This window comes from Numida meleagris, chromosome 6 (genome assembly GCF_002078875.1).
Source record: "Numida meleagris isolate 19003 breed g44 Domestic line chromosome 6, NumMel1.0, whole genome shotgun sequence".
Taxonomy (NCBI): domain Eukaryota; kingdom Metazoa; phylum Chordata; class Aves; order Galliformes; family Numididae; genus Numida; species Numida meleagris.
In genome coordinates this window covers 28,942,789-28,966,208 of record NC_034414.1, presented here as the reverse complement: position 1 = coordinate 28,966,208, position 23,420 = coordinate 28,942,789, and the positions used below count along the sequence as shown (strand labels likewise).

Genomic DNA, 23,420 nt, shown 5'->3' with positions numbered 1-23,420 from the left:
AAGTCTCCAGGGAGCAACTGCACCGTGTTTAGACTAAAATTTCTTATTTCTGGTTCTCTCTCTTCTTTTTTCTTTATTTAAACATGGAAGGATAGAGAGGGGAAGCGGCAGGGTGAGGGTGGTTTTTTTTATTATAAACACTGAAACGCAAGTGCTGTTTCACTCATTTCTCTGATATTACAGGAACATTTGCAGTCGGATAGGGAGATAAGCTGTTTAATGCTCTCTGCAAAACCTGGGAAATTTCCATCCAAGTTCTAAAATGTGTTACAGACATTAATGAATTAAAGCTTAATCCCCTTCTTCTCAGCTCTGTGAAGTAAGGACTAAATACAGTTTAAAGACAGGGATAGTGAGTCTAGAAAAGTTGTAAGTGCCTTGCCTGAAATCACACAGGCAGGGTGGCAGGAGGACTCAGGTCTTTGAGTCCCAGCTTTCTATCTTACACCAAGACCAGCACAGATCCCTGCATTTTCAAGTCTTGCTGTACTTGCTGTACTTTCTGGGATATAGTGAGAACATGCTGGCATCACACCTGGACATAACCTTGTTTTTTCCCCCTTGGAACACGGAGACCTCTCACAGCATCTCCCATGAGATTAAGATGCTGAAAAGATCAGAGTGGGATGTGAGCAGGGAAAAGGAAAAGCAAGGCACTGCTCTGCTCTGAGCACATCCCACCTCTGCTGTGGCAGCGGAGTCGGTGCCTCGGCGCAAGTAGCCTGCAGCTTGTGCTCCCATAATGGATTTAGGCAGGGCTGTGGTAAAATTTTCACAGTCAGAGAGAGATCTTGACTGACAAGAACATTGGATAGATGAGCCAGTGAGCCACTCTCCTGTATAAATACCTATGAGTTCATTATTCTTCTCTTTGTGAGTCACACTTCTTATCAGAATCCCACAGCTATTGCTGCAGCCATTCTCTGGCCCCTCTTCTGAAGAGAGGGATAATCCCAGCCAGTTCCTCTCCGGTGGCATGAGTCAGGTTTTTATCAGGGCGATTAATGGACAGCTGAGAAGAGTAGTTCCAACAGGGATGAGCCAAAAGCAGTGTCCACATGAGTCACTGAGTGAAAGAGAAGGAAAAAGGGAGCAAAACCGGTTGGGAGCCCGTCAGCCACCGCTGCCTTCCCCGTGGCCCAGCCCCGCAGCCCCTCACAGGGCCTTTGCCCTGTTCGTGCCATGGTGAGCCGCAGTGCTGCGGCAGCCATCCCTGCCAAGGACCCAGAGTCCCCGCAGATGCTTTGCACAGCACTCTCTTCATTCCCTCTGAAAGGCGGCCAGGCCCGGGCTGAGACATGGCAAGCGCTTTGCTGCGCCTGGCAACACCGCCCAGCTGCTGAGAGCAAGCGGGGAAGAAGGGCTGTGTACAAACGCAGGGGAATTTTCACATAGGCAGGATGTAATTAGCAGAGCTGGAATTTGGCCAGGATGCTGGGGTTAAAGCACTGGCTTGCAGGTAGCACACTGGGAGCTTTCATAACTCGCATGGTCAGGATCTCCTATTTCCATCTTACCTAGAGGATGTCAGAGGACTGCTCCCCATTTAATGTTTCCAGGCAGCTCTCAGAGCTCTGACACAAAGGGAAAAGTGTCGGAGGGTGCTCCAGCTGCAGTGTGCCACGGCCACAGCTGGCGGAACCGTGCCCCAATGGGCTGCAGCAGCATCGCAGCAAAGCCCTGCACACTGCGTCCTGCCTGCGGGCTCCTGTGAGCCTGCACCTACCTTGCTCAGCTTTCAGGCCCTGAGCTCCCAGCAAACAGATGATAGAAAAAGGGATGAAAATAGGGCAGCCCCTCGTATGTTAACTGTGAGCGAGGGAATATTGCTTCAACCCTATTCCCTGCCACAGATCGGAATTGACATCCAGCACTCCTCCCCAGTGCATCCTAGTGAGCTTTCCCAGTATGCCTTGCCGGTAATAAACAGCACTTAAAGAGCTCATGCCTCCTCCGTCCTTCCAGCTGAGAAATCACGTTCAAAGCAGTAAAACATTTTGTTTCCTTTGTGACCTCACTTTCCGTATATGCAATCTTTGTGTTTACTACGAGGATGCTGAATGTCCACAAAGTTCAAGGGAGTCATACAAGAACCTCACGTGTGGAAAGTCCGCACATCATTTTTACCACTACGTGGTCCGCAATGTGAAAAAATCTGTGGCAAACCATACCCCTGGGAGTGGCAGCCCCGCAGACCGGCCACAGCCCCAAGTGCTGCCTTCCTCCCCCATGTGTGAGCCAAGAGGGGAGCTGCTGCCGCCCCGGGAAGCACCGCGTGTCATCTCCCTGCGTTGGATTTGGGCTCGGCTTGGGTTTGCAAGCAGTCTCCTCTCTGTCAGGTGTTAGGAAGGCAACCATCGCTCGAGCTGGGTGGGAGCACCTCAGTGAGGGGGATAACGGAGGTGAGGGCTGAATGGAACAGCCCTGCAAGCTGGAGGGGGGAAAGTACAGGCAGCTGCAGGCAACAGGAAACCTAGCGCTCATAAATAAAACGTCTTACAGCCAGAAAGAGGAAATAGCACCAGTACAGACAGAGAGAACAGAAGAGAGGAACACAGCGTAGCTGTGGCATGGGAGCCGCTGCATTACAGTGAGCTCATTTTTACAGACCATCGTCCCAGTTTGCTGTGTGTCCCGACTGCAAAAATCAGTGGGGGAGTGGGGACTGGTCAAAGAGAGGGTCTCTATCAGGAGAAGCTGTCAACAGCCGCTGTAATTAAGGAAGCAGCCAGAGCACACACAACCTGAGCAACCGCCAAACTGAAATGAAAGCATTTTTTGTTTGCAGCCATAGCCCTGAAGGATAATAAAGATGGCTCCATCGTGCCAAGCTGGGAGCTGCAGAGACATGGTCTCTGAGTGGCAAATGCCCTACTCCAGCTATCCAAACTCCCGTGCTGTGGGAGCGGATTGCTCCCTTCAGGCACTGCCAGCATGCGCGCCCGCAGCCATCTCGGGCAGCTTCTTGCCAGGTTGGAGAGCCCTGAGCATGACGGAGGTGACGGGTACAGCCCCCGTGAGCTCTGCCTGCTGGCTGGCACGTGCTGATAGCTCCAGGATGCCTTCCTTGTAGCTTTCCCCTCAAACGCCACAGGTCACCGTGGCCTGTGGTTTGGCCACCAGCAGCAACAGCTGCCGTGCTTGGGATGTGGTGGCTGCTTTGTGTCACTGGTGGCTCCTCACCTGGGCCACCACAGCCTCCCCTGTGGCTGGGTATACAGAGCCAGGGGGTGGTGGGACCTCCCCAGCAGCGAAACACTGCTCTCAGACGTTCACCAAGCACTGCAGAAACTCGTGCACAGGTTCAGCAAAGGGAGAAAAGTCATTCACAAATTGCATGCATATTTCTTCATTCATTCATTGAGTCGGGCTTGCCTTTCATCCCCCAGCTCCGCACACATTGCTGGCATTCTCCCACAATCCCATCTAATAACCCCGAGGTCTCCGCAAGCCGCTGCTTGCCAATGGAGAGCATGGCCACCAGCCCACCCGCTCAGTCACATGAGACGTTCCGTGCAAAGGTTTAATGCTCCCTCCTGACCTCAGCCCCTTCCCATGAATCCCCTGCGGAGTTTTCCTAATCAGGTCCCGGGGAGGCTTTGCACGGTGCAGGGTGCAAAGAAGGTGGCTGTTGAGCTGCAGCATTTCCAGAGTCCCTGAGCTCTCCAAGTCCTTTCCCTGGAGCTTCCAGTCTCAATGTCTAGATGGCACTGCAGGTGCTCGGTGCCTGTACTCACAACCTGGGAGGACAACAACAGATCTTTCTCACCCCTCCTGCCTGGGAGGCCCAGAGGAGATGCATGCTTTTGGAGAAACTCAAATGGAAGCGATTTTTTTATTAAATATGGACAAAAAGCGGAAATGTTCAAAAGCTGTTTTGGATATACAGGCAACGACAGCCATTTCCTTACTGTTGCCATAAAGTGAAGGAGTGCAGGTATCTCTCTGAGCGTTCTTCTCCACCTGACGCCTCCAGGTAGCGTTTCACTCATGTGCCAGCAGTGACCCATGGGCTGCGGTTCAGGTTTGCAAAGACAGACATTGTGGCTGGCTCGCAGGCCCAGTGTTCATCTGGGGCTCACATGGCCAACCCGCCGGACAATCAACAGAGCGTTTGGCTTCAGCTTCAGTTCTCCTTTTGGAGGGAGGGGGCAGGCTGGTCATGAACTGTACCCTGTGCGTGCATTTTGGTGATGTGAAATGAAAAGATGGCAAAGTTTTACGTTATAGACTGCTTAGGTTGTTCTGCTGTAAGTTCCATCATTACCAACACAGCTTCCAAAACCAAACCATAGATAAATAAAATCTGCAGTATTTTTTAAAATTCTCTGCTTTTCTCGTGCATTCAAAAGCATAAGCCTGTTCTGTAGGACTGGCCGACTGCCTGATCGTTGCTTTTTATTTTATTGACATTGTTTAATTTTTAACTGTAAACCTCCCAAATCATAACATCTGAGTTCTGGTCTCGGGATCTACACTCAAATTTGACTACTGAAAAGTGTCTAACTCACTCTTCAGTACATGCAGCTGTTAACATAGTTTCCTTAAGTTGGACATTTCCAACTCAGAACAAATGGGAGACTTGAGAAATCCCCCTGCTCACAGACAAGAGTGTACCTGGATAGCTCCAGAATGACTTTTCTCACTGAAAACTGTTACCAGAATGCATGCATAAGTGCTGGGGTTTAACCAGGCAGTACTGTCTGCTTGTTTCAAGAAGCGCATGTAACCCTTCAGGAGAGGTTCAGACTTCCTATGAGACCAGACTGCAGCCTGAGCACACCGATGGCAACACGTTCATAGAAAGCACGTGTGGGTGATCTGTGCCAGAGGAAGGGCAGGACACCAGGGGGAGAGGCTTTTCCATTTCTGGGAAATGGTGAAATGGGGGAGCCTAGCAACCACCAAATGGTCTTTCCTTCCACAAAGCGGCGTCTGCAAGGTACTGCTTGATATCCATCGAGTCAAATAGTTTGGCAGTTTGAATAAACAAGCAGAAAATGTTATGGATTTTTTTACCTCAGTGGGCCGCCTCTGAAGGAGAGCAGAAACCCTGCATGCCTCTGTCTCTTTGGATACCCGCACTTGAACGTGGCCACATCACCGCAGCCTGTGTGGGGTGCGTCCCACCGCGCGTCACGCTCCGGTTGGCAGCAGCAGCCCTGCCCTCCTGGGGGGTGGCACAAAAACCTCTTTATTCCTGAGAGAATAGCAGGGGGGTTGCGGGAGGCCTCTAGGAGCGTCACAGCGGTGAAGTGGCTTTTGTCTGTCCATCGCGGTGCGGTGTCCATGCAGCGGCTGTGCTGCCATTGACATGCCAGGAGGGGCCGGTGTGTGGAGCAGCGTGGGCTGTGGGGATCTGGATAGGAGAGAAGTCGGTGGGAAACACCCGAGGAAGACCCTGCGTCACCTCTGCAGCTTAAACAACACAGGAAAAGTGATTGCGTAGGGCAGAGTCTTACAACAGCTCTGAAGTCTGGGCCACCACGCTCTCGTCCCCCCAGCACCAGCACAGCCGTGCAGGGAGGGACGCCGATGCTGGCCTGGCTGGAAATTAACCTCCTGCTTTGTGTTTCTCTTAAACAGACAAAGAGGGGCTACTTCACTAGAATGTCTCAAAGTTTCAATGAAAAAGAAATGTGCATATAAATGTATTAGAAGTTGAAAAGGGCAGAAGGAAATAGAACTTTTTTGAAACAAAATGCAGCAGACCCTTTAAATACAGCTAGCTAAAACTTTTCTTACTGTATTTATGCATCACTGTCTTCTTTGCCAGCGCCTCAGCCTGCACAAAAGCAATAAGCCTAAACAATGCAGATACGCTAAGCAAAGCTGCTCTGAACACAGCTCCCAGCGTAATGACTCACGGCCTTATCCAGTTCCCATGAACAGCATCGGGAAAGCTTCCTCTAACACTAATAGACAAAAGATTGGATCGCAGAACAACTACGTAACTTTTGACCAAAACGTGAAGTTTTCATAAAGCGCTGATAAAAGATTCATGCAGAACAGTGTGGAGACTCCAACTAGAGCAGTCACGATGCTAAGTATGTTTCAAGTGAGCATAATCGCTTTTGGAGCCACACTCATTCTCGCTCCTGGTGTATGCTCTAATGGGGAAGTACAGACCAAATTTTTTTTTTTTTTTTAAAGAAAATGCATTTATAAATGTCTTTATTATGGATGTGCAAGAGACTCCCCTTCTGCTGCTGGGAAACTCATTTCCAGCTCCATAAAGTGCATCCTAAGTTTTAGATAGGATTTGTTAGGCAAAGCAGGTCATTTTTTAAGATTTTTTGCTGTTGTTGTTATAATTGCAGCCTTTCTGTCGATGCCAGCTGCCTTAGTTGTAGGTATCTTCTGGGAGGTGGTGTCTGTCAGCCGGCCCCACGTGGGTGTCCCCTTGGCTATCTCCCACAGCCACCCTCCCTGTAAATCACAGCATATTTAAAAAAAAGGGGATAACATTGACATGTGAACTAATCCCCACATCAAAGGGAACAACTCTCCCTCCTCTAAACAGCCGCCCCACTCTTTTGCTGGGAAAAGTCTAATGCCTAGAAGGTGATTTACACAAAAGTTCATCCCTGTTGTTAGGAATCTTGCAGTGCTGCTTATTAGCTGGCTGCAGAAGAAACCTGGGAATCAGGGAACCACAACAGCTAGCCTGCGGGTTCCAGCATTTGGCAATTCAGGAGGCAAAGAAAATTGGCTTCTTATAGCAAACTCGTGCATATGTTGGTTGTATGGCAGGATAGGCGTGTAAACGTGACAAGTAATGCGGACCTGCATGGGCACAGTCATATCTGCATGTGTCTGCACATACTTGTAAATGCACAGGAGTGCCTGTTCTGACATACAGATGCACGCATTTACACCTATCATCTTTTTACCTGTTTGGAATGAGGAGGGCTGTTGGGAAATACACATGAAAAACACATGGGCATCTATAACTGTGCATCAGGAGTAGGTCTGGAGAGGGCCATCTGTAGCATATACTCTCTTAGAGCACTCCTTTGTGCCATAGGCCTGGTTTTGATCCATTGATTCAAATGCTGGGAATACTTGGGCCAGGCAGATACATCTGCTTAAGTCAAGATTCAATCATAAACTCGTTCCTGTCCTTACCCCGTGCACTAAGCATATGAAAAGCTTCCCAATAATGTACTGTCTTTGGGACGCAACAGAGGGAGGAGAACAATCCTCTGCCTGCCCAGATAACCATCTTTTTCCAAATTAGCTCTGAGCTTGTGCCTGTGCAAGGCACACTCCTCAGCAATGCCAACAAAGCAGTGCCAACGTACCGTGAACAAAAAGTATACCGGTAGCTCAGTACTTAGAGCCAATAAACAAACCTACCCACCCTATTTGAAATGAGCTGTGTTAATGAAAGTGCATGAGTACCTAAGTAAGTGCATGTAAATGAGGTACTGCAGGCCATGCCTTGCCGTGGGCCAGAGGGCCACGAGCACTCACATAGGCAGTGCCACCTGCAGGAGCTGGTATTGCTCCCAGTGCAGGCACTGGTGTGGTCTCAGAGTTAACTAGAGCAGGGAACTGAGATGGGTTAAAAATAAAAAGCTTCCTTTTTGTCTCTGTCGGTCAGCTGTAGCCCAGCTGCACTCCCCCATGCACCGCTGTGTGGCTGCACAAGTGGGGGCTCAGGGGAGAAGCAATGGCACAGCACCAGGACACTGCCCAGGCTGGCTCAGTGCGTCTGTGATCCCACTTACACACTCCCATACAGCCTTGTGTGTGTCTGTGCCTGTCCCTGCCCCATGTCAAGTGGAGAGGATGTGAGAGAAACCCCCACGTGGTTGCAACCTTCACCTCCAGCACATGGAAAAACAAACACAGACATTCTCCTGTTTGTTGATTTAGTGCAGGGTGCTCCTTCCATTACAAAACCATTTCCCTGCAGGCAATGGGCTCAAACCTATTTGCTTATTATTCCGCAGAAGAAGATGAGGGTTTGGGGAGAGGTGCAATCTTCAAGCATCTGATCTGTTGATAGAGGACTTGAAAGCAGGGAGCCCTCCCAGGTTCCTCTCAGCCAGCATGGCACGTTTCCTGGCTGTGCATGGCTCTTCATGGTTCCTAGCTCAGGGACACATGCCACATGCTTGTTTCTCCTCCTCTTTTTTTTTTTTAAATATAAATCTTAGTATGGGAGAGCTTTGTGCTTAGAAATGTAGCAAATGCGTCACCCCAGGTATTCCTGTAGACACAGCTCTGATCACAGAAAGCTGCACCCAGAGCCACAGTTTGCAGCACACCTACCTTTCCCCTGCATGTGCACCTGCCAGAGCCCAATCCCCAGGCACGAGCGCTGCTGGGCACAGGTTGCTCCCATCCTGCTGCTCAGGCTGGCAGTCCAGCGGCCACCCTGCAGAGGACAAGGCAAACACCAAGCCCATGACTGAGCTGGCATGGCAAAGTGGGACTCTGTGTGTGAGAAGCAAATGCAGAGGAAGCATTTGCAGAGCCCCTCCTCGTTATTGGTGTTGAGGAGGTGCTCCTGCCTGGAATGGGACTGGGTGAGAGCTGCAGTTTTGATGCTCAGCTAAATTAGCTGTTTCTACTTGAAGCCACAGTGCTTTGTTTTTGCCAGCCCCCCCCCCCCCTCCTCCCCCAGTTAAACTGCCCTCAGCACCTTCTTTTCTCAGATAAAACCACCTCTCCTGCTGCTGGCTCTGAGATGGCCAAAACCACACTCTTCCGGCTTGGATGGCATTTCAGCCTTCACCCAAACCCAAACCAACTGCATTAAAAAGGAATGAATCTATGGGGAGAGACATACAACAGACAATGTCAAAGGAAAAGCAGATCAAAAAGAGCTGCTGGTGTGGGATATGTGGGCTGTCCTTTCGGCTGCTTTGGGACACGTCCTTTCAGCACAAGAAAAGCTCAAAGGAATCTGGCTAATCTGTTGTCAAACGCAGCACTGTGATGGGAGACGGGTCTTTCAACAGCCCAGCAGAGCTGAGCACGCCTGCGATAGCGGTGAGCCTCCACCCTGTTCCCGGCTTTTCGCACCCATGGCCCCAGCCAGCCCAGCTCACACAACAGCACCTGGCACCGCCCAGCATTTGCTGCCTTGGCCACCTGAAGGCAGGCCCACAGGTTTCACAGCCACAGCAGTCACCCTTGGAAGGGCTTTGGTCAAACCGAATCCCACAGGCTTGAATGTGGACCAGCCCAGGCTGTGTATGGTGCGATGTCCCATAGGTGCGTCTGCCAGAGCTGCAGCTCCAAATAGCAAATAGGAATGGCAAGCAGTCCACACGTGTGCTGGCTGAGATGACACTGCACCAGGGCAGATTGAGAGGATAACAGTAAAAAATACTAGAAAAAGAATATGGGATTCCATTGCTTTCCTTCTCCCCTGCATTTCAGCACAGCACCCCAGCAGCATGTGCTACGTAATGGGTTAATTCCCTTCCCAGTGACTCGCTCCTGAGGTCTTCCGACTAGGATTCAGCACTGAGTGTCAGCATTCAGTGCCACCAGAGCTATTTGGACGTCCCTGCACATAAGGGCAAGCAGAGCGCAGGGCCTGGGCAGCAGCATGAGGAACTTCAGGGTTTGTTTAGCATTCGCCACCTATCTTCCTAAAAAGTCAGCGTGCAACCCCCCCGGCTCAGCAGAGCGCCTGAGCATTGCAGAGCAGTTTGTTCAGCTTTTGTTTTAGAACATGAAGGGTATTGTCCCGCGAAAGGGTACCTTCTTATTTAAATTTGGTGGCAAACTGTGTCACTGTAATTTGATTTTCAGTTATCCACTATGAAGGCTTTCACAAGTGAACCCAACACACATGCATTTGCTCTGTGACAAATTTGACTGTCTGGAGAAACAAAGGTTGATAATTAAGCTCACAGTGGATTATCAGGATGGGGTCTAGGCACGGCCTCAACAAGTCAGCGCCTTAATTTCTGGATACTTATCAAAAGAAAACCCTCTACCTGCTGCAGCTTGCCTGTTCTGGCCTATCTGGCTCAGCGAGTCCCGGCGCCCACTGCCAGGCTGTACCACGGGGACTCGGCACCTCCTTGCGCGACGGAGGAATGCTGAACAAGCAGACACCACTCCGGGGTAATCAGCCGTGCCAAATCAAATGCATAATTCAGCAAGATTATGCCTAAATCTGGGAGATACATTTCTCTCCAGCCGATGCATGAGATCTCAGCACCTTTTGTAGTCTGAAATACCGTTAATTAATATTTATCAGATGTAAAACGCGACACCAACTACTTCATATAATATGCCTTGAAGCACTGTACTATTATTCCTTTTAAAGCACATGTTACAGCCAGGGAGACCAAGGCAGATGAGCACAAGTGTCATCAGCAACAAACATCACTCAGCTAGGAGCCAGATTTTGAAGTCTACCCATGGCCATGCCATGCCATGCTGTGCCATGCCGTGCCATGCCACGCCACATGCAGGCAGTGAGGGTACCTGTGCTCCTTGCAGCCCTCTGCTGACCACCAGCAGCACTCGCCTTGCCGCCATGTTGGGAGAGCCCAACGTGTGTGACGGCACAGCACCTCCAGATCACCACGTCAAGGGCTTCCTGGTGGCTTGGCTCCCAAGGCTGAAGTCTCTGGATAAATTCCATCCCAAATGTATGTCACATTTCCTCCCAGTGAAAGCAAAATATTTACACTAATCCTGGGTCACCCGGAGGCCACCCCACTATCGCAGGCTGGAAACGGCTGCGATACTGTAAACCGAGGGGCACAAGGGTGGAGGGGATTAACGCCGGCCTCCAAAATAAACCATGCGACCGGCTGGTGGCTGCTGCTGGGGGACGGTGAGCACCAAGGCGGACAATGCCTGAGGGGGGCCTGCGCTGCAGGACAAGGAGGGGCAGCCAAGGAAGAGGGCACAGGGTGGCACGGCAGCCATCGGGGTTTTCTTAAAGCTGAGCTGAGCAGCCTCTGGGACTACCCACCTGGAGAGAACTTCCAGAGAAGCCATCTACCTTAACCTTCACCAAAAACAAAACTCCAAAGCTCCAGCCATCTGGATGAGCCCAAGCAGCTTGTTGAAATCCTTCAGAGCGGCAGAGGGATTCAGTGAGATCCACAGAACCCAGAGCATCCCCGCAGGCCACCCTTCCTGGCTGTTCTCTTCAGTGCCCAGCTGGTGGCTGCAGCTCCCGCACACAGCCCCAGCACAGCCCAGCCAAAGCCATGCTTTGGTCAGCATCTGAGGGGCTGGCCACACCAACACCACTTCTTCACCTGCCTTCAAGGAGCTGTTTGGAAATCAGAGAATTACAGAGAGTTTGAGGTCGGCAAGGACCTCTAGGTCCATCTGGCCCAACCCCTGCTCATGCAGGGACACCCAGAGCAGGGTGCTAAGGACCGTGTCTAAAAAAATACACCTCTTGTTCTGCAAAAGTGTTTTGGGCACAGTTAAACCCAACTGGAAAATGCTGGGCTAGGCTTGCCCCACAAAAGCACACTGAATTCAACAGTTTAAACACATGAGCTTGAAGTACAGGCCTCACAGCTTCTGTAATCCCTGAGGGAAAGGGATGCAATTCCACCATGTAGAATGGAGAAGAAGATCTTTCTGAGGCAGCTCTTCCCATCTCCTCACAGCCCAAATCTCTCCTATATGGCATCAAAAAATTCTTCTTTATCCCATATTACGCAAAAAATCTCTGCTGCATGCTGTAACACATGCATAAGAGTCTCTGGATAAAACATCTGGAGCTCCTGGCTAGCCACCCACCTACCCGTCAGATACCACTGACCTCTCCTTGGCTCCTGCTGTACTGCTCTCTCACACTGGTGACCCACAGCTGGGTTTCACGGGTAAATGTGGCATTTAGACAGACACCGGGAACTCTCTGCCAGGTGGAAAATGACATGGTACTCCTTTTGTATACCCTGAACTTGTATGGGGGGAGGACACCAAACCTACCAGCACCTGGGCTGCTTCAGAAAGCCCTCACCCGAGTGCTCAGAAGAGAGATCCAGGTGTGAGGCATACTAGGGATGAAGCTCCTTCCTATTCACTGCTGCCTGATAAATGAGCCCATGAGGAACAGCAGTTTGATCAGAACGAGCCCACACTCTTTTATGCTTGTTGTCAACAAGACACGTGTGAAAATGTGTGGAGTAACCGAAATATTAACAGGCTGTCCCAGTTATTCTCATCTGTCTAAGCAAGACATACCTGCACTTTTTTGGCATCAAACCATTTTCCTCTGGCACTTTTCACCATGACAGCGTCAGTATCCAAGGTGTAAGTATGGAGATGAAGCTGAACAGGGTGACATCTGACCATTCTCTAGCACTTGGGATGCATGGCTTTCCTCAGCTTTGCAGAGAAGTTGTCTTATGCTGATCTAAGCTATTAGGTATGCAAGACATAACTATATCAGAAGGGGGTTTCTGTGTGGGAGGAAACAGTATGATTCAGTTTGTCTCATTGGCCTTGCGAAACAAAACGTCCAAGCAATAGAATGTGCTTTTGCTTTGTGGCCACTCTGTCTTGTGCCTTTATTCTGCCCATGCAGCCACAACCCCAGTGCTCTGGGATCTTGCAGTCAGCACAGCAAGATGAAGGAGGATCAGTCAAGAAAAGGGGAATTCACAGAAGCACTGAGATGACCCGGTACTCCCCTATCACTTCCCTCGTGAGAGATATCAGGAGCACAGCAAAGGGAAGGAGGGAGCAAAAGCTCCACTCAGGCACCCGATTGTCACCTCTTGTAACAGTTCTTGAGACGGGCATGGGAAAGTCGTATCAGGAATGCTGTTCCAGCTTTGGAGACCTGCCCGCTTCACAGCCCGCCCAGTATCTGGCGCACAATGCATGGCTGAGCATTGCTCACATACCTACTGTGTTATGCTCGTTGTTCAAAGGGATTCGTTACTGCAGCTGAGGTAAGAAGTTGGCCCTACTGCCGGCTGATTGTTTTAGAACAGCCTTCAGGAACGTACAGCCTCTCGTTATCTGGAGTTGCAAAGGAGGATGGGAACAGTAGACAAAAAGCACTGATTTCAAGAAAAAGTATTCTAAGTTGAAATTCTGTCTCAGACTACTGTCATTATATTACTGGTTAATTAAAAAAAAAAAAACTTCCTGGAAATTTTATTAAAAATAAATTGAGATTCTTCTCCACCCCAGACAAATCAAATTTAAGTTAAAACAGAATAATTTCAGAAATTTTAGGTTATGGAAGTTCACAGTGTAGGTCCCAGTCTGCCCTTCCCAACAATGCCCCGGAGAAAAATCGGAGCCATCCATAACAAACATTTCCACCTTATCAGAGACCACAAAAAGTTGGATGCCTTAATCACACTCACAGAGGGACTGGGCCAACTCCAGCCGTCACTGCAAGCATACAGAGGTTTGTTTTTAGCACACTGCTGACAAGACAAATGGCACACAGGAGACAAATGCTCTTCAGCCTCCTTCTTCAAGGCTGGCCCAGAAAGTCAGAAGCTTGCGCACTGCAGTGGTATGTGTCATATCTAAGTATCATTAGACACAGCGCTAGGATGAGACTGTGCATACTTTCCCAGTCTTCACACATTCTTCTCACACGTGACACTAACATAAAAGTTACACTATTGCAGGTATGTTTTTATGAAGCCAGTTTATAGGCAGTGTGCATATGTTGCATTTTCAGTGCTTTAGTCATCCTCAAAAAAGGAGTGAGGGGCAGGCTCCAACTTGCTTACTTAATAACATGGAAAACCTTTGAGGCTCAGGTTACAGTACATGCTTTGGCTCTAAACTCCATTCTGCGAAGCAAATAGCCCACAGACTCTTCCCTAGAACAGAAGTGGCAAACTCCAATAACATCCAAAGTGCAGTGACGAAGGGTGTGGGTGCCAAAAGAATCTATTAGTTATAACAAAAATAATACTTTGTAAATCATTAAATTTAAGATCTCCCATCTCAGAAGCAAGGTCACCAGCAAGCATCACCCCACCTCCTTCAGGAAGTGCCTTGGGGGCTGAGATGTACTCCATTGCACGTACCCCAGCACGTGGGTCCCACCTGATGGCAGCTCACAAGCTGCTCTCTCGCACACACTGGCTCTGTGCAACAGGCTGGCTTTGGTATGAGCTGGGCTTCGCACGAGTCATCTGCCACCACTGCAGCCCAAGGAAATGCTTTATGGAACACCAGACCGACCGGTTCTTGGTCTGATCCAGTACAGCTCTTGTCATCAGCCCAGAATAAGAAAGTTCTTGCAGTGCCCTAGCAAAGGCATTGAACTCTTGCAAAAGACCATGAAAAATGTAACTCCTGAGGAAACACAACAATGTGTGATACGTGATAAATCCAAAATACAAGGCTGAAGGTGTCAAGGGGTTTGCTACTGAGTTTCATAAGGGAGTACAGTTAGGCCTTATACAACCTGTCCTTGGCCACGCTTCAAGCTGTCTAACGGGGCAACTTCCCGTAAGCAGAGAAATTGAATTACGCCAACATGAAGAGGCCATCCTCTTCAGAGCCCCTAAACTTTCTCCCAAACTGCAGTACTTCCTTTTTCCAGAGCGATATACAATATGATGGTTCAGGTCCTTCCTAGAAATGAAAAGGTCCATTCTCCCTTAACATCCTCATTTCTGTGAAAATATGTATGATGAGAAACCACATGCACACGCACATGCTTTGGCATGAACCCTGATGTGGGCACAGTTGATGTGTCTAAATGAACGGACACACAGAGATCTCTGTGTAGGTAAGAGCATTTGCCACGTGTGGTGCTGGGAAGTGCACGCGTGATTCCAGTTAAAACTGGCAAAATTGGCTGTCAGATGCGGTAACGTAAAGATCCCCTCTGGTATGTTCAAGCCTGAAGGTTTTGTGATGTTGGGATGGTGTAAGCTGGAGTTCAAAGATAAAACAGGTAGGAAACAACTTCTAAATCAATTTTTGCAGTGGATTTCTGCAAATACAACTAAAGTGCCTGCAAGCAGATAAGGTCATCCGATCTAAGTCCCGTTTATCTGATTTTTGCAATTAGTACCTGCTTTACAGAGTGGTAGACAAATCATCAGCCTGCAACAGTCAGATATGAGACCTGTGTCCCTGTTCTGCCCAAGGGAAGAGAAGTCTTCATTGTAGTTTCAATAAGACAGATTCAGACCTTTTGCACCTCACACCAAACTATGTACTGGACCCAGGGTTTAACACAGTTTTTACAAAATCAGCTGTTGGCAGAGCTCTGTTTGCTCAGTGCTGGTGGTTGACAGCATGCTTGCAGAAATCCCCTGAAGGATCCTGTCGGTCTCTTCCCCCACACTGAGAAATAAATTAAGATCAAGTTAGGTGAGCCGCATATGAAACGGAAAGCAAGGCCAGAAAGGGAAAAGGGTGACAGATTCTTAAACTGACTTCAACTTTAATATTGTGGTTGTTTAAGGAAAAGTCAACAGGAGCCTTACTCCTGATATGACTGAAACAGTGTATCTGACACTTAATTTGAGAAAAAAAATGTATTTGTGAAGCCGTTAACTGAATAAATAAATTCATTTAAAATCAGTAGAATAGCATATTATTTTCTTTCATGTGTGGTCCTTTCTCCTGTTCCATTCCCACTAAGGGACAACACATTTTTGACAGGCAAATAGTCACTCTTCCCACATTTTCATTTGCCATTGTTCTCTTTAAGAGTTCTCTTTTTAAGTACGAATCAGATTACTAGTAGGGTAACTTCTAGCCCAAGAAAAATCAGCAAACTTTCTCCTCTTCTTCCCCTCTCGCCTTCAAGGCATTCTAGAAATCCCAGGTGTGCCAGTGGCTAGCCCCATGCTTTGCCTCCAGAAAGGCTTTGCTTTCTGTTCAGCAGTTATCCCTGTACAAGGGTTTTGCCCACACTCCTCTGGGTACTACTGAATGACTGAGGTTCTTCCCAGTCATTTTGATCCATTTGCTCCTGCAAACTGCACAGAACTGGAAGGCTGCAGAACCAGGAGATGAGCTCCTCCCCATAGCTTCCTTTCACCAGTTTTGCTGCCCTTGAGATGCTGCTGGTCTTTAATGTGGGAATAGGAGCCCTGAGCAGAGGTGAGCAGGATGTTCTATAAACTTGACCTGGATGGGGAAATACACTTCCCTCGAAGACATTTCCTTTTAGAAAACTGCAGGCCCAGTTTTCATTCAGGTTTCCTGAAGCTGGATGGCTCCTACTCACCCATAAGCTCTTGGTATTATATAAAACTCTTTCCTGAAGTTTTTTCTGCAGCTCAGGTGACATTTACCATTTAACTCCCCTCCTTAGTGAGGGGAAAAAAACAACCACAAATCCATGCCAGTTTCAGCACCTTTGCCCTTATGATTGACACCTTCCCTCCACTGCTGGGTTGAGACCACTGCAAGTGGGAATTCCTTCTCCTGAATTAATTAACTCTGTATTGTTACTGCCTTTGATCTACTGCCATAGGAACAGGAGCAAGCACTGGAAAACCTCCACTAGTGTGCATTTCTTACGCAAATAGCTCTGGACAGAATATTAAAGGGACCATTGAGAAGATGGTGGGCAGAAATTTTCCCCTCCCCAAAGTTGCCTTGAGGCTCCTGCTCGCTGAGGAAACTGCATGGGAACAGTCACAGACCTCTAGTGGCTCTGTTTATATAGCTTGTCTAGTTTCCTAATTGCTCACCAGTACAGTATTTTGGAAAGCTGTATAGAGATTTCCCATAAGGATTACAACACGGTGTCATTTCATCTTCTCTGCATTTCCCATCCCGCTGTCTGTTTGTTTTATTTTCCTCACCATAACATCTGTCCCACGTCGCTGAGAGATTTCACAATTGCAAACCTGCTATAAATTATGACACGGAGTTAAAGGACTTCAGTGTTTGCTCTCTGCTGGGTTTTTTTCCAAGGGACATTGGGTTAGTCACCTCTTTAATACGAGCCTCCTTTTTTTTTTTTTCCCCCCCTCTATTTATATAGTGATGTTTGTAAAAGCCATCTTTGGAAACTGAAAAAAAAAAAGTGTATTTCTGTCTTTCTCCTACCCCTTTCCACTTATCACCCTTTGAATTCTTAGAGAAACGCAAACTCCTCTACGTGCTTGCAGAAAATAATCCATAGCAAACTCTGTCCCTAATGCCCTGTGGGGACTCCAGACCAAAAAACAATTGCTCGCATTTCTATTCCCCAGCGTCTGATGGAGCCTGTGGCAGCTTTAGTGCTGCTAGTGCCAGCCTGCGTCACTAGTGCCAGCGCTGCAGGCTGAACAGGACTCTGGTTCCCACCAAAACGGAGGCGAGCGCTCTTGTATTCTGTAGATCAGGGAGGCCAGCTCTCCTTGGCTGCAATTAGCACGCAGGCACAACAGGAAGGATGTTTTATACTGATCAGTGCTTTCAAGGCTAGTGTCATGCATCATCACTCTGGTTAGCTTCAGAGACATTTAAATGCAAGAGAAACCTTGCAGCACAATATCCTCATAATCCAAGGAGGTCTCATTCTTTGATGGCATTACCTGCCACCAAAACCATTTTCCTGCAAACTCGCAAGCAGCACGTCTCGCTCCTGCAAGACTTGGCTCTTACTCATGAAAGAAAGCATCACAAACCACAAATGCGGAGCACTTGTAATACTGACATTCTTCAGCAGTCAGGATAGAATCTGAGATTTATATGGCTGGAAGGGATCTCAGAAGATCATTTAGTCCAGACTCATATCCCAAGACAGGATCATTATACTTAAAACACTCTTGACAAATGCTTGTCTAACCTCATCCTAAACAGAGGACAGCAAGTCCACAGCCTCCTCAGATACTCCTGGGCATCATTATCCTTAATGTTTTCTTTCTTCTAACATCTAACCTTTGCTATAATTTAAGCTCACTATTTGTCCTATCCGTCAGGGGCATGGAAAACAACATATTCTCCTTTTCCCAGCCACCTTTCACGTAATCAACAGAAGGAGCCCCATCTCCTTCAGTTTTCACTAGACTAAATACCACCTCTTCGATCATTCTTTCCTCCTAGGTCTTGTTTTCAAGAACTCTGATTATTCCCATTGCCATCCTCTGAACCTTGTCTTGAACACAGCACCCATAACTGAACTATGGCCCCACGGAGAACTGAGCTAAAAGCTTACTTATAGGGTCCATGCCTATTTACACATCCTCAGCAGGCATTTGCCCTTTTCGCATTAGCAATTAACTCACATTTGAATTGTGATCTGAAACATCTCTCAGATATTTTTATGTACAGTTGCTACTTGGGAAAATATTTAACTACTCTCTATAAACAAAATTAATTATTCCCAGCAATGCCCATGTACAGAAACTTACAACCTCCTTTACTGAAATGGTTCCTACTTTGGAGACCATTTGTCTAACTAGTTTTTAACTGTAGTTTTATATTTCAGTATATCTATAGTTCCCTTCCAATTCTGCGGTAGACAAGAATATGATATTCCCTATTCTGTTGTCCAAGCTGTTCGTAATCACCTTAATTCATGCTGACCCAGTACAGACTCTCAAACAGCTCTTCTTGGTCCGCCTTTCCCTTTCTAAAGGACTGTTAATAACTATTCTCTGTGTGTGGTTTTCCAATTAATGTTGCATCACCCTAGGCCAGCCCCATCTAGCACAGGTTCCCTTTATTTGCTTACGAGTATCACATTACACTGTGACGAAAGCCTCCCCACAGTCAAAATAGAGGACAACTATTGCTTCTCTCTTATCAACAAGGTTTTTTTACTCTGACATGAAAGGTAGTTTGATCCATTTTACACAGATATTTGTTTTTGACAACTATACATTGGGCATTATTCATCTCTTTGTTTTCTTCTACGTGCTTACAAAAGTTTGATTGTTTGTTCCAGTATTTTTCCGGGAATTGAAGTTAAACTGAACAATCTGCAAAGCCTGGCTCCTCCTTTTTTTCCTTTTAAAGGCAGGAACTACGCCTGCACTTTTCCAGGCTTCCCAGCGTGTTCTTGGGGGTCTGTAACATTCCAGAAGCTAGGCTAGGTTACAGCTAGGACTAGAGGTTAAATAATTGGCTGGTGCAATTACCCCAGACTGAAATTCATCTGGCCCAACTGACTTGGACACTAACACACAGAAAGATTTTCTAACTCATTCTCTGCTCTACTTTTTGTGATCTCATCCCCCTTCTGTCATTGACATTGATTGCAATAGTTATCTGAAGTGAAAGAAAAAAAAAAAAAAGCAAGTAAATGTATGAAACGCCCTGGGATTCTAGCCAACATCTGTCCGTAGACTGTCTTTTCCACTGCAGAGGGGCGCCTGGATTGTCCTCTTGCTGCTATAGTGATAAAAACACTACTTGTTACTTTAAAGTCTCTTGTTAATTGGATCTCATTTTGCTGCTTAGCCTTTGTGATTTTGTCCTCAGATATCTAGCCCTGTTTCTGCACACTTTTTTTCTTGAGACTAAGATCAAAGACCTGATGATTTATCTACTTATTTCCTACCAATTGCCCAGTTTGGGGATAGCCTATGCTCATTGCTGTTCTGAGATGCTTTTCACATCATTAAAACTTTGCACTTGTCTAAAGCCCCAAATGACATGCTTTTAACTACTAAGTGACCTCAACAGAATCGCCATTGGTTTATTTTGGTCTAGGAAAGAGCAGCAGCACAACCTCTATTGCAACCAACTGCTAAGCCCCACACGGACACACTCCATTTCTGCTGGTCTGTTTCTTTTTAACCTCCTGTCCTTATCAGAAGCAATAGGTGCAAGTGACAGGATCTCCTAATACAGATCTGAAATTTAAATATTCTTAAATGCTAGAAATGTTTACGGCCAGAAGTATCTATCAAGTTTGTCACAACTGTTCATTAGAAAAACATATTTTCTTGTTAGGTACATTTTTTTGCTGGCTTCCCTCTCAGCTGGTCTTCACGGCAGAACCAACTAGGCTGACGGAGTGAGGAACATTTTTTTGTTCTCATACATATGGAAAACTCACTCCACTAGTAATATAATCATACTAAAAGCCTGCCTGCACAGAAACCCCAGCTTACCTGCCATCATCACATACTCTTCACATCAGTAAAGATAGGCAAAAGCTCACTGCTTGAGAAAGCTGTAGCTGTAAAGCAACACTGTAAATACAGCAGTGTTATAACGCTATAATGGTGCTCTTTCAAAAGAGCAGCATGAGCAGCCAAAAGGGGAAGGAATTCAGACAGCCTTTCTGTGGCCCAAGCGGAAGTGAATTTCAGATACCGCTTCAGTTCCCTTTAGTTATAATTCCCCATAAATGAACAGCTAACGCATCAGTTGGTAGTAAGGACATTGCAAGCAGAGACTTCCAGAAGTGGAGGCTCAGAGGAAAAAGCAGAAAAGCTGGCCGCTTGCCTAGCCATGAGTCTCCTTCCTTCCCATTCTGCCTCTTTTGTTTTTAGGGTTCCTGCATGTTTTGCAGTGTCAGCCAGTTGTCGCAGCTGAGAGGACAGCATTGCATGTGTTCCAGCTGAGCCCAAGACCCCAGACACCTCTCAGGCCCTAGGCTGGGATATGTTCACTGCTGTTTAAACCAAAGCAGCGATCTAGGATCATAAAGCAAGTGACAAAACATCCTGCTGATAAACTGCAGAATGTGGAAACCTACACATTATTTATAGATTGTTAGAGGTTAACATTAGAAAGAGCAAACCATAATGGCTGTGTCATCCTCCAGTTGTTACCCAGCCTTATCATGACAATTTTCCACAGTAGAAAAAAAATTTCTCTCCTTTTCAGCCTGGGAAAATCATGCCAACAGCAAAGTATCCCTCTGTCCAGCTATTCTTACACTATGCCTTCTGGTCTGAATTCACTGTGCTTTCAGCCATTTGATTTTGTTTTGCCTTGTCACACTTTTTCCCCATGCCAATGCATGTGAGCAACGTTTAGAGACTGATGCATAGAGGCTAATTATGTACCAATATCTAAAAAGCAAGTGAGAAATGTCTCTGTCATGCTCACTTTTATAGGACTACTTGCCAAAAAAACTAGAAAAACAAAAAACACCCTTGGAAAGAAAGGTGAGTGGCAGTGTTGCAAGATGCAGCAACATGTCAATGCTGGTAAAGATGGGCGGGCATTAAACTCCTGAAACAACAACCAAGTTCTCCACTGTCCTGCATACATTGCCAATATTAACCTTGGGCACAAAATGTGCATAAAACAGCATTAAGATAGATAGTGGTGCCAGGTAATAGATGATATCTCTTCAGCCAGAAGAAGGCAACAGAATCTCTCTCCATCTCTCTTTTACAAATGTATATCCAATAGAGCAAACAAAGGCTCACTGAGCTTGCATTTCCCCACTCTGCACAAGATTCTCAGTGAGTGGAGATGGGTGGAGTGAATGAAGAAAGAGCATGCTACCATTGCACACCCATACATGTGAACATATGAGGACCAGCATTAATGAAAGGTTCCTAGCAAACCAAGTTTCTCTTTACCAGTACATCCCACTATCTAAAGCTATGCTTATGAAAGGAATGCATTCACTCATTGAGATTATATTACAAAACAGCCTGTTTGCAAGCATGGCTCATTAAGGCAAGGTAGCGGACAACTGTGACATCCCTGCACCCCACCCTAACGTGTCTCATTATAGTTCTGGCTGCAGTCCTGCTGGCAGAAACTTGCTGTGCAGATCCGAGCTACGATAGAAAGACTGTGGAAAGAGAAAGGAGGGTGGGGGATGTGTTAGATGCCAAAAACCTGATCCTTTTTCAGAGGAAATCCCTCAGCAAAAGGAGGTTGTCTTACAATAGCCTGAAGAAGGATGGCCCGATACCTGAAAAAGATTAAAACTGTAAAACTGTACTCAGGCTGAACTGACATGCAGAAAATCCAGTGCTCTCCATGAAGCAATGGTGCCTGTGTACTCTGATAGCTGGATGGGAGGGAAAACTACTGGAAGGAGGAGAGATTAATAAAAAAAGTATTTGCACATTTAAAGGTTGACTTGGTCTTTGGAAATAGCTAACCTCCTTCCTTTCAATAGAAGTGAGAAGTCCATGCCCCTCACCTGCACTGCAAGACAGGAATTCTTGGCCAGAGGGAGGTATTAAGGTGGGGAGAAGGACCTCCAGGCAAGAGAGGTTAACGTAATCATTTACAATAATGGACTGCTCTTCAATAAGAACTGAGAGGTGACTTGAAAAGTAAACAAACAAACAACAACCCTGCCTCTTTTGGGGCCTATAGAGGTAATGATCTAGTGAAATCAGAAAGACTCCACCTAAAACTGGCATTTGAGCAGGGAAAACGTGCCATTTGCCAGCAGGACCACAGTCATCCATCCCTTTCTGTGACCCCAAGAGGAGAATCGTTACAGCAACGCGAGTGCTCATCTCTTGACTGTCAGCAAGAGGATGTGTAGGACAGGTGCTTGCTTCTGTTTTGCAACTCATCACTCAGGTAGACTCTCAAAACATAGTTCTGATATATTATCTCGCTGATTTTTGGATTAAAGAAGAGAATGCACTGCCAATTACCACATTCTGTCATTGAGATGGTTGCCAGCAAGGGATTAAGCCCTACCCTCATTTCTTCTGTTAAGCAGAGGCCTTCTAAGAAGCTTACCTATCAGCTTGCAGCTGCCTGAAGTCTCCAGCTCTTCAGGATACCCATGCTCACTGAGACATGCTGTGGTGGAATCCTTAGCCACTTAGCAGAGGTCCTCTCACTCACCTAAAGCTCACTCTGATTTTGTAAAGGATAACACAGATAAAGTCAGAAACACTGCTTCCAAGGTAAACAGCTCACATTTACACTCGGTGCTGACTTCTGCCTTTTGTGTGCCCTATTTAACTTTTACCTTCTATTTCCTGGGAGACTGGATGAGCTGAGGAGGAAATGATCTGTGGGACTCTCACCTGCAAGAGAATGAGAAAAGAAGTGAAATAAGGTAAATCTGCTCAGCTGAATTCAATTTAGTGAGACCCTTTGGGCCTTGTCATTCACCCCCTACTTTACCCCATTGTGAATTTCCCATCCCCATCTAAAAGAGCTGCTTTTTTTTTTTAAAATTGGATTCTGTTTGATCAGCCCTTTACCCTTTCTTTCCACAGTCCCCCACACCATGCTGGAACTAGTACCAGTGGAGCATGTCAGCATGCCCCAGCAACAGGGAGATTAAGGGAGCCACCAGCTCTGAGAAGGCTGGCTTGGACTCACTAATTAACTGCAGTGAAAGAAGAGAATGAGAGCAGCCCTTTCTTTGGGGAAGAGAAGGTGCTAGAGGTGGATGAAGGAGTTCGGCTAAGAGATTTCCCTCCCCCAAAACGTGTCAGCACTCCAACCAATCTTTCCTTAATAAGACTATGTACCTTTGGGGATTGTGTGGCTGACAGCAGCCTTTGTAGACGGCTGATGCAGAAAAACACCAGTGGGACTGGGATCAGGCCACCCCTCTGCCCCCATGTCCCACCCAGCTGTGTCCCACC

At 47.2% G+C, this 23,420-nt stretch overlaps 1 long non-coding RNA gene across 2 annotated transcripts; it reads right to left on the bottom strand.

Annotated features, from left to right (window-relative positions):
• LOC110402074 lies at window positions 201-22,547 on the bottom strand. Of its 2 annotated transcripts, none has more exons than XR_002440880.1 (2): window positions 12,190-22,547; window positions 201-8,386 (listed from the first exon to the last, which is right to left on the bottom strand). It is a non-coding gene; the product is annotated as an uncharacterized LOC110402074 (long non-coding RNA). The 2 variants fall into 2 exon arrangements; XR_002440881.1 differs by having other exon boundaries at window positions 19,998-22,547.